General features: G+C 44.0%; 2 long non-coding RNA genes across 2 annotated transcripts in view; one reads left to right on the forward strand and one right to left on the reverse strand.

The window, feature by feature from the left end:
* The window catches only part of LOC142786673 (uncharacterized), a 188,620-nt gene that overhangs the window by 77,655 nt on the left and 96,301 nt on the right, over positions 1–14,664 (forward strand). The gene's annotated exons all lie outside the window — the stretch shown is intronic.
* Positions 75–6,410, reverse strand: LOC142786672 (uncharacterized). The gene is made up of 3 exons (XR_012889112.1): positions 6,228–6,410; positions 3,278–3,533; positions 75–727 (listed from the first exon to the last, which is right to left on the reverse strand). It is a non-coding gene; the product is annotated as an uncharacterized LOC142786672 (long non-coding RNA).

Here is a 14,664-nt window from a genome sequence, read left to right on the forward strand (position 1 = left end):
TGTGTAGCAGACGTGAGCTTTTATGCATGTGAGAATGCAAGATATTAGGCCCCAAAAAATTGATGACAAATAAATTAACATGATGCCAATAGTCACTATTTTATTGTACATAGCATACAACCGAAAAAGATTGACAATAGTAAACATGGGCTATGACCTTCTGCATCGATTGTAATGGTGAGATCTTTGTGAGTGAGGATCAATCTTCTGTCTTTTCAAATCTTTTTTCTTACGAGTAAACATCTTTTTTGTGACGAGACTTCTTTTTTAACTTTTAACATTCTGACTTCCCTCCTTGCATAGTAGGTAACAAATAAATTATTTAGAACAACAAAATATAAGTTAGAGGCACCAGCAGTCCAAAGGCGCTTATTGAGGGTGTTGCCAGTGCCCACAAAATTGAAAAAGAAAATAGATAGGAGAGTAGGTGTGTGGTAAAACATGTGGGCTTATATAACATGCTTTGGTCATCATGCTAAAAGCCTTGACTACAAACTTGCTCAAGGCTTATTTACAGCTCTCCTTTTATATATGTGTGTGTGTTTCTAAACTTGTGTGTTACAAAATCACAAATATTGGCAAAGTAATGCAAGTGGTGTTGGATTAATATAATGTGATCATTCAAACACTTGCACAATCCATCTTCAGCTGCCCAGGCGACTTTGGTTCCTTTTACAAAAGTGTGGTCAGGGCGCTCCTTCTCTACAGCACATCCGCATTTGGAAGCCTAAAATAAAGACAGAAGTAATCACTAAGAGTTTCACAAGACAGACTGTCCAAGATACAATAAGCCTTGTCATGCTGGAGTGTTCTTAGTTCGATGTGAGTAGAAGTCAGCATCAAAATTCGCTTTGTTTTCAACGGAAAACATGCTTGTTGGAGGTCCCCCAGGCAAAAAACTGTGTAAACAACTTGACAGTACCTGTGGGCCTACAGAGGGTAGCACGTACAACAGATTTCACATAAAAAAAACAGCATAGTAGAAAGGAAATTTATACACAAGAAACATCTGAGCATGATTCAGCATGATGCACACGTGAAACATGAGTTAGGTTTGAGTAAAAAAGCTATTCATCAAGTGATTGCGCACATCCGATTTGAACAAATCGAATAAGGCACTGAAGTTAATTAGGGTTTTTAAAGAATTGTAAAGTGCCAATAAGCAATATTCTAGTCTAGCTCTACAATAGTGTGTCATGTATGTAGTACTAGTATTTGCCTGTTAGGTATGCTGCAGTCATGAACATATTCAGTTTTCCTAATACCTAAAACTTATTATGTTGCAGTCCAGCTGTTCATGTTCAATAAATAATTGTTTATGGTGGCATTTAGGTTACAAAATTGATGCTAAAAATTTGGTAGACCCCACATACTTTGGGAATTGATGTTATGCGAAACACGCATAACATGTATTTTAATTTTTTTATTGAGCGATCTTATGAAGTGGAGCTCAATATAAGTACAAATTCTTGCACACACATACGTTAAACAGCCGCATATGTTTCATTTGTTATGGGGAGATGTCACACCTTTGACAACATCTGCAGTTATTTGCTGTTTCGTAACGATGCCAACAGAAACATGGATATTAGCCACACTAGAAGTGGTAGGCTGGTATGAAGCACTGGTGTTTGCGCTGGCACTCGCGACGATGGTAGCCCTCAACCCTGCTACACAAATACTTCACAGGATGGTGCCTGACTACAATTGACTTTGACTCGACCTCACGGCTGCATCATAGGAGTGCACATGTAATAGTTATCAAATTTGATAGCCATTACTGCAACGGCAGTTGATGTTACACAAACATTTGAGACTATTCGGAAAGTATAACCGAGGCCGGGTATGGCTCTGTGGTAGAATACTTAATTACCAAGCAGAATACTAGGTTTGGATCCCTGCTAGGACACTTGACTTTATTCTTTGCATTCATTTGGTCAATGCTGCCTATGTCAGCTTTTTAACATGATAGCGTTGAAGAGCTCGTGTTGCAGAAAACCCGCCGCCAGCGTCTGCCCCGTTGATTGTGAGCGAAAAATCGTCTGTGCATCTGTGACCGAAAAATCAAGTTACCTAGTTTCCAGAAACTCAAAATTCCTACTTATGACCTAATGGAGGCGCGCTAATTGCTGCAAAACAAAACCCCCAAGTTGACTACTAGACACTCAACACAGGGCTTAACACACGGAAGTCTATTGACATCGGCCAAAAATTAACGTTAGATGTACAGCGCTATTCCATTTCCCCATTTCATGAACTACACAATGCCATGATAATTGTACCCTGGTATTTTTGGTGGGCTATATTGCACAAAAAATACAAGGATTATGTCAAAAGAATGGCATCAAATTTTACCAGCATGTCATCGAAATAGAGACACAGGCTACTAGTCTTATTTATAATGCTAAGAGCATTTAGAGTAAAGGCATTGAAGATAGCTAGTGGCCTTTTTCACTATCTAGGTATCAAAATTCTGCCATGTCAGTCATAGTTTACTGACATTGCAAGCTCAAGAAAAGTGTGGCTCTGAAGGCATCAACACAGCGTTTTGCCAGATCTTTTAAGAAGGCAGTCTTTAAAATTGCTAATGTTTCCAATTTTTTTTTTGCTATAAATTTCGTGCTTTGCATTCAAATGTACCTTCATCCAACTTGTTTTTTTTTGCATTTGTGCTCTCACTAACTGCTTACCTTGTCTTGTCAAGTGTTCGTTGACATAAATAGGACTACTTGATCTAAAAGGAAAGGCCCCTGTAGACAGACGTAAGTTTTTTGTCTTATCCAGAACATTTCATTTGTAACATCGTTCATAATGCACTACTATTTTTTTTCAAACTAGGCTTGTTTGTTCCTACTCTGTCTGCAGTGTCAATATCATCACGAGTAATGGTTTTTCCAACATCGCCCAAAAATTTCGGACAGCGTCAAAAGAAAACCCTCATCTGAGACGCCTTTGATGTCGGATAGTTCAACTTTGAATACAGTGTAAATTCTTCAATTTTCATCTGAAGTTGCTTATTTTCACCTGGAAGTTTTTTGTGCCTGTTTCAAGGTGCGACAGGCTTTTCACGCAAAGCCTTTATTTCTAAAGAGAGCGCGTTGACACTGTCACCACCTTCATTCCACACTTCTTGAACGACCAAAGTTCAGTATGAATTTCGTGCTTGAAATCCTCTGTTTACCATGACATACAATTCACAGGAAACATTAGTACTCTTGCTTGGCAGGAGTGCATGCAGTAATACTAACACAATTAAAGCAGGAAATAAGTGTCTCACCTGTGCAATAATGATTTTGGCAAGCACTGTGAAGACCACACACACTGCTGCCAAACTGAGGAGAATATGAAGAGCACTTCATATAAATAGGCAGCGTACAGTAGCTTGGTGAGGCACAGCGCATAAGCAGGTTGAACAGAGCTGATGCTTGAAACAATGGTTCAGAATTTGCTGGTGCTTGGGCTCCTTGACCTTGTCAGGAAATTTCCTTGAGCAGCCTCACTCAAATGAAATGACAGACCGTGCCGAAGAATTTCTGCACCAGTGCAAAAAAATTATTTTAGTGAGGTTTGTCTAGACTGCATGCGCTGCTTGCCGAATTGCAGTGAATGGCTAGAAACGCATGGCCAACATATATTTAGTGGCACGCAACTGAGAAATACAAAAAGGGCATGCTGCAGTATAAATACAACGAAAAACATGCAGCTGCAGAGCTTTTCATGTCAATGTCATACATGTGAATTTTCATTCACCTTTATAGCTCACTCATGCACGAAGATGAAGTTAGAACTTTTAGATGAAGACACCCCCTTTTAGCTGTATCGACTGCACGTAATTAAGAGATAAACATGCGTGAGTAATGCTGCTGCCTGCAATCGATAAATTCTTTTCTTGAGGCTGACGAAATATATGCACGAGTGCATCCATAGAGGCACATATGCATTTCTGTAGTTATGATACCCATGTGATGTGTTTCTTAAGTAAGTGCCATGCACCATATGAATATTTTATTCCGTAAAATTGCAATACCACTACATATACATGTCCGTATGCGCATATCCATCCACTGCAGATAAAGCATAAAATTAAAGCAATACTGACACATGAATTTTTTACGAAGGTAGTGGAGAGCTCCAGAAATTTCGACCACCTGGGGTTCTTTAACGTGCACACAAATCTGAGAACACAGGCCTACAGCATTTTCACCTTTATCGAAAAAGCAGCCAGCAAGGCCGGAATATCATCCTGCGACCTTCGGGTTAGAAACCGAGTACCTTAGCGACAGGACTTCAATCTCCCTGTTCCCCCGTGTAGGGTGATAGACCGTCTTTGCTGGTCTGGCTAACCTCCCTGCCTTTCCTTCTCTACCATTTATTCTCATGAGTTCAACGAATAAAGCTTCCTTCAAACGGCTAACATTCGGACGTTTATAATTTGCCTGAAATTGAGTTCACTAAATGAATATTGTGTGCTGCTTCATAGTGATCATTGATCTAAATTGTTCTGGTTGGCTAAGAAGGCACTACTCCTCACTTTTAATCAAACAGCACAAGCTGTCTAATGACCGTAGGGGAGGAAAAGTGGAAACGCTAAGACAAAACATCAATCTTGAACCCCATGCCATCACAATGAAGCAGGCAAGCTTCTGCAATATTGACCGGCAACCAGGATCTCAGACACTGCAGATAGCTACATAACGTAATGGTTTCCCAACATGACGTAAAGGCAGCAGAATCACATATTGACTAACCTGCTTCATTATGATAACAATGAGACAATAACGTTATTGGCCTCTGTATGCTAATAACAATTTACCTTGCATATCATGTGACATTAACATTCAATATGTCGTCATGAATCTTGCATCCTACCATGTGGTCTAAGTACCAACAAGGCGGTTTTAGTGACGTTGGTGCAAGGCAGTAAACAACAATCACTTGGTGAACATTATTTTTGATATTATTCAATTGGTCTGATGCGTACATCTTCAAAAAACGGCAGTTTAGATTTGTTCATTCTTAGATAAATACAATGTCTAAGTTTGCATGTCAGCAGCAACATATGCACGCATACTGTGATGTATAACCTTATTGTGTTTTGAGCAATAATTTAGGCATTCATACACTGCACATATCACAGGTCACTTGTAAATCTGCAGCGAGGTCATAAAGAATTTATGATATCAGATAAAGCATTACACTTGTATTCGAAAGTGTCATTGGAAGTTTTGGTATAACTTAGTTTTAGAATGTTTGTAGACGTATAGGTATTCGGCAAAATTTTAACTCTAAAGCGGGCTGCAGCGCCCCCAATTCTTTTACAAACCAGAAGAATGCAATGATATGTGAGCAGGGGGGAACAAGCAGTACCACCAAAATTGCACCGGAACGAGTTAACTACTGCTCAACCTAGCGCTTGCACAGCTAAGGTACGGCTATTCGGCCACTCATAGAGAAAATGTATTGACCCAGGCGGAATTGCACGCTTCGAGAACCGCACCTACAGCACGCTGTGTCAAGTTTACGCACACTTAATTAAGCTGAATATCATGGTAATTTAATATTATACGTGCCCGGTGGATGCAAACACATTTGGTCACACAGGAAAACACATCTACCTTATAGTAGTCACACACATTTAATGATCATGTAGCTGTTGAAAAGAGGACGAGTAACATATAAAACTTTCTTCATATACTTCTTTGGCACAGAAAACGAACAAGGCCGCTTAAATACCAACGCGGACACCACTTTATTCTTCTCCATTCTTCTAAATTAAATACGGAAAGATCTAATTCAACGCGAATCACCGGAATACTCCAACGCACGCGACACACAGACGACGCTTACGGCTTCCATGCGCCGTCCCCGAACGGCGTCCGACGGCGTTGCAAAAATATAGTGATTCATAGCGTGAAGAGCATCGCCCGCCGACTCACAGCATCACAGCGCACATTGCTTTAACCTCCTTCCCCACAGAAAAAAATTCATCCGCGCGTAACGTCCCTGAGCTTAGACTTGAGCCTAATGAAATCAGACACGCCAGCAGGCTCGCTACGTTAATAAAAACTCACTTGTCTACCAGCTAGAAAAACCTTAGTTCACAACGTTATTATACTATAGCGCTTTCGGTGTTAACCGCGGGAGGAGCATAACAGCCTGGATCGGGCACGCCGCGGCCTGGCCGGAGAAGCAAAAAACAAAGCGTCGACAGCATAACATCCACCTACCTTTTTAGTTTGGCGAGCGCTCGACGGCACAAAGCAGCCGGTCCTCTCTTGAGTATAGTGCATCTTCGTAACAAGCAGCACCGACAGAACACGAAAGACAGCGCAAGCACACTTTTAACAACATAAAAAATCGACTTTAAACGCTCGGCACACGGCCGTTGCGGCCTCCAGAAGGATACCGCCATTTATGTCCTGCTGACGCTACCGACCCGCATTTGCGCACATACCTTTTTATATGATAAGTAAGTAGATTATTTCTGCTTAAATTTTAAGTAAAAAATAGTGAAGATAGAAGATACGCTAGTGCGTATTGCATAGAATATTTTTTACCTTTGAAAATGACAAAATCACATTACGCGTAATTGCGCGAAATTTGAAATGTGAAAGAGCGCGCGAAATTTGAAACGTTTGTTTGCTTGTGTATTTCTTATACCGATACCTTGTTAACATCTGTACATTGGTTGAGTGGTTAAGCTGGCTGTTAAAAACAGTGTCAAAGCGGTTGTATATTAATACAAAGTACAGGCAGCAAGCAAAATTTGTCACATCAAAATAAGCGTATTAGTTGGCAAACAATATTTTAGCTGTTTTTAGTGAATTTTCTTTAGGAAAATGTTTCAGTCAAGGCTCATTTTAACTTGCTTTGGAGAATATTTCTATGAACAAAATCAAGAAAACGTTTCTTTAATGTTATAATATTAGAACGTCAAAGTCCATAGCCCGGCATAAAAATTGGTAACACGTGTCAACTGATACATTGTAAGGTTAACAAATATTTGTACAACACAAAAACTGTTTTATCTACCACGGTCTTGTTGGTTTGTATTTCTTTGCATCAACAAATGTATGATTTATATATACTGTCATGGACGAAGCTTTGTTTTCAGTGTTAGGTGCAAACGAGGCTATGTGTAAGTCACAATCCTGTTGTAGCTCTACAAGCTGCGTACTCCGCCATTGGCTAGTGAGTTGTAGCACATGGCTTGGTCAGCGCCGGCCGTGAGGCGACGAGAAAGAGGCAGCAAGAATGCAAGAACCAGTGCAGAACTTACGTTCAGCCAGGCACTAACGCTATTCAGATATAAGTTACTGCGGTGGGGCTATTAATGAGACCATGGTGTCTAACCACTAGACATCTAAAAGCTGTTGGTTATGCTCTATGACCACGTTACTCACAAAGCTATGTCGGCGACTGTGCACCCTAATGGGTGCTCATCAGCACCCATTAGTTGTTGCACCCTTTTTGCACCCTAGTTTCCACCCTTTTGATGTGTTCACCCTTTAGGTTCCGCTTGTAGGGTGCTGAGACGCAAATAGGGTGCTCAAAGGGTGTGCTTAGGGTGTCGGCACCCTTTTTGCACCCTTAAGGGTCAGAATCGGTTTACTGTGTAGGCACGCTGCCCGCAGCGGTTTGACGGACGCGCGTCGCTGTTACTTTATCTAGTCGGTCGCGTCTCGCGACTGTCCCCACCTAAAGTGTTTGTACCTTACACCGGGGTCCAGAGCCAGCATCCTCGCGACCATCAGCGCTTCATGTCAGCTTCTGGTGTTGGTAATACGCAAGTTCCAGTTGGCATCGTTGCGTAAGTGCAAACAACTGGTTATATAATTATCTGCAAATTGTCAACTTATGCCTGTGCGTGAAACAGTTGTACATATATTTAGCGTCATTTCATGGCGTGTCGCTCAATAATAAAAAAAAGCTGCAACACAGTCACCTTTACTCCGCATGCTTCGGATAACGTGGATTCACAGGTACGTGCGATCTGCCAAATTTTTTATGTTGAGATGTGTGTGCATTGAAGGTCGTGTTTTTGCGCCACACAACCCGCGTCCCTTTCATGCGTTCATCCCACTTGATTCAAACAAAACGCGCCTGGTGACTGATGCGTTAAATGCACGTAATTCGTCAATTATAACAGTGCAACCTGCACCGAATCTATCAACCCCGCCACAACAAAAATATTACTAACCCCTTTTTGCATTCGCAGCTTTCTTTTTAGGTGTACATCTAAATAAAAGGGTGCTAAAACATTCAAATAAGGATTAAATTACTAAGTACATTCTTTTCACAACCTACAGGCTGTAAAAAATTGGCGGATTTGACGTACAGTGGGAATCGATGATATGAGAAGCATGAATGCGGAAGGATAATATATCACTTAAAAACCACCACAAAATTACGAGGTGGAGGTAAATTATGCCATACAGGACTTCCGTATCATGTTTGTCATGTTTGGATGTGTCGTTTACCTTCGTCATCTACGTATGTCTCATGATGCAAAATTTAGTATATGTGAGCCTAGCAAAATGGGCGCGAGCACTGTATGAACGCGGTATGTTGTCATGTTCTTACAAGACACGAGTGTTATGATTTTCATGTTTGCACCAGTCCTATACCTTCGTCAATCATTCACGCCACGTAACACCAAATTTGGTAAATGCGTAGCTAGCGAAACGGCCATGAATGCATCATTATGGGCCCGATATACTCCGACGTAACGTTGCCACAAGTGCACGCGCACGTTGGACACAGCTACGCTATACGTTAGCAAAACGTGAGAACATTCTAATCTGACGCCAGGCACGACCGGGGCGATCAGCGTCCGTTGGCTCGGCTCGACGACAACCAGCACGAAATGCGATATGCTGCATTTCACACCTACTACGTTACCCAGAAATCGCTGCGCCTGCCTATTTCGTGACGAAGGGACGCTGGACGCGCTGAAACGCGCATGCGTCAAGGCAACGCAGCGCAGTGAGCACTTCCGAGTATATGCCACGACCGGCGACTGGCGTGGCAATCACGGCGTGACGCGACAAAACAAACGCCGGCGCGAACGCGCACAGTGTCACGTCAAAATGTATTCGCGCTTTGACTGTGGCATATATTCATGTTGTCACATGACACGCATCTCATGATTACCATGTTTGCACCAGTCAAATACCTTTGTCATTCATTGACGTCACGTAATATCAAGTTTGCATATGTAAAGGTAGCAAAACGGTGGCAATCGCATCATGAGCTTGGCATGTAGTCATGTTGTTACATAACACGCATGTCATGTTAATCATGTTTGCATCAGTCTCATACCTTCGTCATTCATTGACGTCCCGTGCGAAATTTGGTAGAAGTGAAGGTAGCGAAACGGCCGCCAGTGGATCATGAGCGTGGCATGTTGTCATGTTGTAACATGACACGCATTTCGTGATTATTATGTTTGCACTACTCACGAACTTTCGTCCTCCACTCACGTACCGTAATACCAAATTTTGTATATGTGGTGCTAACGAAATGGCCGCGAACGCATCATAAGCGTGGCATGTAGTTATGTTGTTGCAAGACACGAATGTTGTAATTATCATGTTTGGATGTGTCGTTTACCAATGTAATCCGTTCGCGTCACGTAATGCCAAGTTTGGTACATGTGAAGCTAGCGTAACGACTATGAGGGCATCATGAGTGTGGAATGTAGCGATGGTGTTACAAGCCACGCATCTAATGATTATCATGTTTGCACCAGTCACATACCTTCGTCATCCATTCACGTACCGTGATTCCAAATTATGTATATCTGACGCTACCTTAACAGCCGCGAACGCATCACGAGCGTGGCATGTAGCCATGTTGTTACATGACACGCTTCGCATGTTTATCATGTTTGCACCAGCATCATACTTTCGTCATTCATTCAACTCCCGTAATACCAAATTTGGTATAAGTGAAGCTAGCGAAACGGCCGCCAGTGCATGGTGAGCGTGGCATGTACTCATGGTGTTACAAGACACGCATCTCAAGATTATCATGTTTGCACCAGCATCATACCTTCGTTGTCCATTCCCGTACCGTAATACCAAATTTTGTATACGGCACACTAGCGAAACGGCTGCGAGGGCATCATGAGCGTGACATGTAGTCATGTTGTTACATGACACGCATGTCACGATTTTCATGTTAGGGTCTGTCGCTTGTGTTCGCCATGCCATCATGTCATGCCATACCAGTTTTGCAACATGCCATGTGAGCGAAACCACCCCAAGGGCTGCAGGACCTTGACATGTATATTATGACATTCATGAGATTCATGTCATGACTTTAAAGTTGTGACTTGGCAAATATGTTTTTATACAGTCAAGTTATGTCATATCAAGTTTGGTACCGATACCGTTATTGAAAGGGCCAAGAGAGCTAAAATTCGTAGGTGGCTACAAGGATAGATAGATAGATAGATAGATAGATAGATAGATAGATTTTTATATGCTTTGCATATAAAAAATGAAAGTGGCAGCGTATCTAGGGAATGAATAATGGAGAGTGGAGTGAAGCATTCGTTCGCTCATTCGTTCTTTGTTCCGTACATTCATGCGTCCAACTCTGTGACCATCCATGCAGCTATCCGCCCGTCCGCGTGAGCGTCTGATCGTGCGTTCATTTCTGCGCTCGTCCATGCATCTGCCCCTGCGTCCGTTCGTGTGTCCACCCATGCATCTGTCTGTGTGAGCGTTCCTCCATCTATTCGACACTCCAAGTACCACCATCTCGCATCTTTTCATGATATATTTCCCACAGAAGCACCACCATCCAGTAGACATTCCAAGGGCTAAACGAGATGTGGCACATGCACACTTTCTTACGGCTTGCGCTTCGGGTCTACTTCCCACCTTTAACCACCTCGATTTGATGGTAAATACAAGTTCACTGTATTCATGGCACTGCGGCCTAGCGCTCGCTAAACCTTTCTAAAACCATGGAGGTTACACCGAGCGAATACAACGTAGCAACCTTTTCCTGTCAGATAGTGCTCAATGTACATGCCAACGGCTGCTAATGGGAAATGAGAGACAGGAGAATTCGGCTTTCACTTTCTTACGGCTTGCGCTTCGTATCTACTTCCCACCCTTAACCACCTCGAGTTTATGGTATATACTAGTCCATTGTATTCATGGCACTGCTGCTCAACGCTCGCTAAACTTTTCTGAAAAGTAAAGAGATTACACCCAGCGAGTATAACCTAGGAACCCTTTCTTGTCAGATAGTGCTCAATGTACATGGCTGCTAATGGAACCGCAGCGTGCGCGTTAACTAAAAGCCGAATGCTCCTGTGTGTGTTGAATCATTATTAGGATGGCCTATTGCAACACATATGTGAATAGTTTGCTCTAGGAAGGCCAATTATTCGTAGAATATAGGCCAAAATGAATGCTACCCGTTTCCTTCAATGGAACTGTAAATAAGTGTTCTATTGCGAAAATAACTTTTAGCAGCTTGTCTTCCTTCAATGCAAACCAGTCAACTATGCAAGCACTGAGGATAGCGGCGGAAGGGCCCGGACGCCCTTCATTCTGAAATTAGATTTTCCTCTGTGTCTCTGTTACAGGGAATATGGCAACTACGGCCGATTAGGTAGGCTATTGAATATGACTCAGTCGACAATTCAGTTGTGCGTATATTACGTTATTTTTTGCGTCATCAGCTGAATTCATTCACCAGCGTTTCCTGGGATGCGTGCTGTTCTTTTGCAGGTAGTGCGGATAATCACGACATACAGTAGGAACTGCCGTTGGGTGCAAAAGCCCAATCCTAAAAGTTCTTTTATAGTGATTCTTGGTAAAATATATAGAGCACATTACCGACCACTCCCTCAGCTTCTGCTTGCTCCCTATCCCTGACGGCCTTTGCCGAGTAATATTCTTCAGCCAAGCATTCTGACGCTGTAGATTTCATGGAAATTTATGGTACTGCAGGGTACCGTATCTTCCCACGTTCAACTTGCACAGCGGCGCACAACACCTTTGTGGCATCACACTGCTAGAAAACACCACCTGAGGCGCTACGCAGGATTGGCCGAATTTCACAAAACTCGATATTTTCTCGAGCTCTGGTGACACCCCCTTACGAACGAGCCAACAGTACGAAAACATTCAATCCACCCGTCAGCGTGCTGCGTTTCATTAGTCACGATGAAACCAGTCTGGGCGGTCAACTAAGTTGGGTGGTGTTTTCAAACCAGAAGTATCTTCTTTCATTTGTTTGTCGTTATACTGAGTGCAGGTCTGCACCCTATCATGAATGGGGACTGGCAGTGCAAGAAACGCCCAACAGCTGAGCTCTCTCAATGGTGCTCGTTGGCGAAAACGTTGTCTGCGTCCCACAAGAGCATGGAAACACTCCTAAGTGCACTGCAAGGAATGCGCACCGACGTGCCAGTGAGACGCGGTCTGCGTCGCACTCGAACGCTGTGAAACGCAGTCGACTTTTCAGAAGCGCCTGCACGGACAGAGGGGGATAAAATTTGACGGCAGATTTACGAGGTGAATGGTGATGAGATTGGGCGAATCCCCTGGAAGTAATACCGTGAAATTTTCTTCCGTTAATTCGCCTGGAGATATGCGCGCTTCCTCGCTGCTTCACATTGTCGAACGTTTTCAAGATCTGCTTCGCGACGTTGACGTGATGCATCGGCCTCTCGTTCGCGTACGGAAGGATCTTGCCAACGCTGACATGCCGCTGCCGCTTCTTGTTCACGTACGGCGGGATCTTGCCGACGGTGCCTTGCTGATGTGGCTTCTTGTTCCCGTACAGCAGGATTTTGGCGGCGAAGTTGCGCAGCTTCCCGGCGCGCTTTGGCCTTGCGCGCTCTCACTTCAGGGTCCTGTCTGCAAGCTCGCGCCGCCGCTGCCCTGCGCGTCCGCCTTTCAGCATCCTTATCCATACGAGCACACACCGACGTCAACGAGCATCGGCAACTACAAACCTGTATCGATATGGTTTTGACTATAAAACCATTGCTTTATAAAACACGTGACGTCTTTCGTTAGGCAGCTGGCGTCTTCTTTTTGCTTTTAAAAAAATCTGGCATTTTTCGTTGGTTTATTCGATCAACCAATGGCATTTTGAACAAAAAATTTTCATTGGTTAACCACGCACAAGAGAAATCTCACCAGGCACCACATTGGGGGGTAAACAATGGCTGCTACTGGGAACGAGATACAACAGAAGTCGGCTTTTAGCACTTCTACTTCTACTAACGTTTCCTACTGGAACATGCCAATGGCTGCTAATGGGGAATGAGAGACAGAAGAATTCGGCTTTTAGTTAACGCGCACGCTGCGAATTTTTTTTATTGTTCAACAACGCACAGGAGAAATCTCCCACCGGCACCACATTGGAGGTCAAAGCGTAAGACTGGTTACACACTAGGACTACGAGGGACGAACGGGTGCCGCTATAAGAAGCTTAGGCCCTAAAAAGCGCGTCGCATGTGCGCAGGGGGGCTCTCTCTCTCTGTGGCCGTGTATCGTTCACTGCATCAAACGCTTAGCAGTCACACCGGCACCGCCATTGTCACGAGTTCAACTCGGGCCTTCTAAGAATAAACGAGTTAGTGTCCGAGCTCACGCGTCCATCAAATTGATTGGCAGACGCTCGTGGCAAATATCGAGTCCGCCCACCACCTTTGCTCTTGCCGAGGAGCAGTGCTCACGCCGCAACGCCAGCGAGTGCATGGTTCTTCTATCAGCTTGATCGCGCAGACTATGCACACATGGACGCAGAAGCAAAGGTTATGTCACCATGCAGCTGCTATAAGGGAGGTTTCGAATAGCGCACCACGAGCCCTTGCAAGGCGGTCACTGCCACTGCGCATGCGTCGCTACGAGAGCCGCCGTTCACGTTCGTGGCCCGTCTGAAAAATTTGAAATCGCGTGCCGCGATCGCGGCCCGAGAGGCCCGCGAAGTGCTGTGTGTAGCTTCCATGCATTTGGGTTCGTGCTCAGGGGGGGGGGGAGACTCTAGACTTTTTCCCTGGGGGCAGCAAACGCTATCCTAAAACGCATATGACACCCGCAACTAAAGCAACGCCCGCAACACTTGCGACAGTTACTCTAAACCTTCTATATCTCGTATTCAATTTCACCACTCTCATGACATATCCAATCACAGCCTCGTTGCCGACAAGATGTGAGCACCCCTGGTGAGCACTCGCTCTTGCATTTATCTACACTATTTGATAGAAGTGAAACGAGCAGAACGAGAGTGCTTCGTATCCTGCCTTGCAGCCTACGAGAGAGGAAATTTCTATGCTGCAGGCAGAACAAAACAACCTGGAAAGAGAACATACGCCCACGAACACGCCTGCGGGAGGCGTGTGTTGAGTTGGCAAAACTACAGCACGGCAATCACGCTAACGTGGTGGTGGTAAAAACATTTATTTACCAAAAAACAGGAGGTATGCAGCGACGGCCATGTGCCCACACGTGTGCCCACACACATGTGCCTACACACATGGTCACACACAAGCAGTGGCCGTGCACAAACAAACCACACCACAAAGCACACAAGCGTTCATCAATTCTGCAGAAACCGCAATGTGGCACGCACCGGCGTCTACATTGCGTGCGGGAGCAATGACGTTCTTCCGCTCCCTGACTGTCCTTG

This window comes from Rhipicephalus microplus, unplaced genomic scaffold, assembly GCF_043290135.1.
Source record: "Rhipicephalus microplus isolate Deutch F79 unplaced genomic scaffold, USDA_Rmic scaffold_28, whole genome shotgun sequence".
Classification (NCBI taxonomy): domain Eukaryota; kingdom Metazoa; phylum Arthropoda; class Arachnida; order Ixodida; family Ixodidae; genus Rhipicephalus; species Rhipicephalus microplus.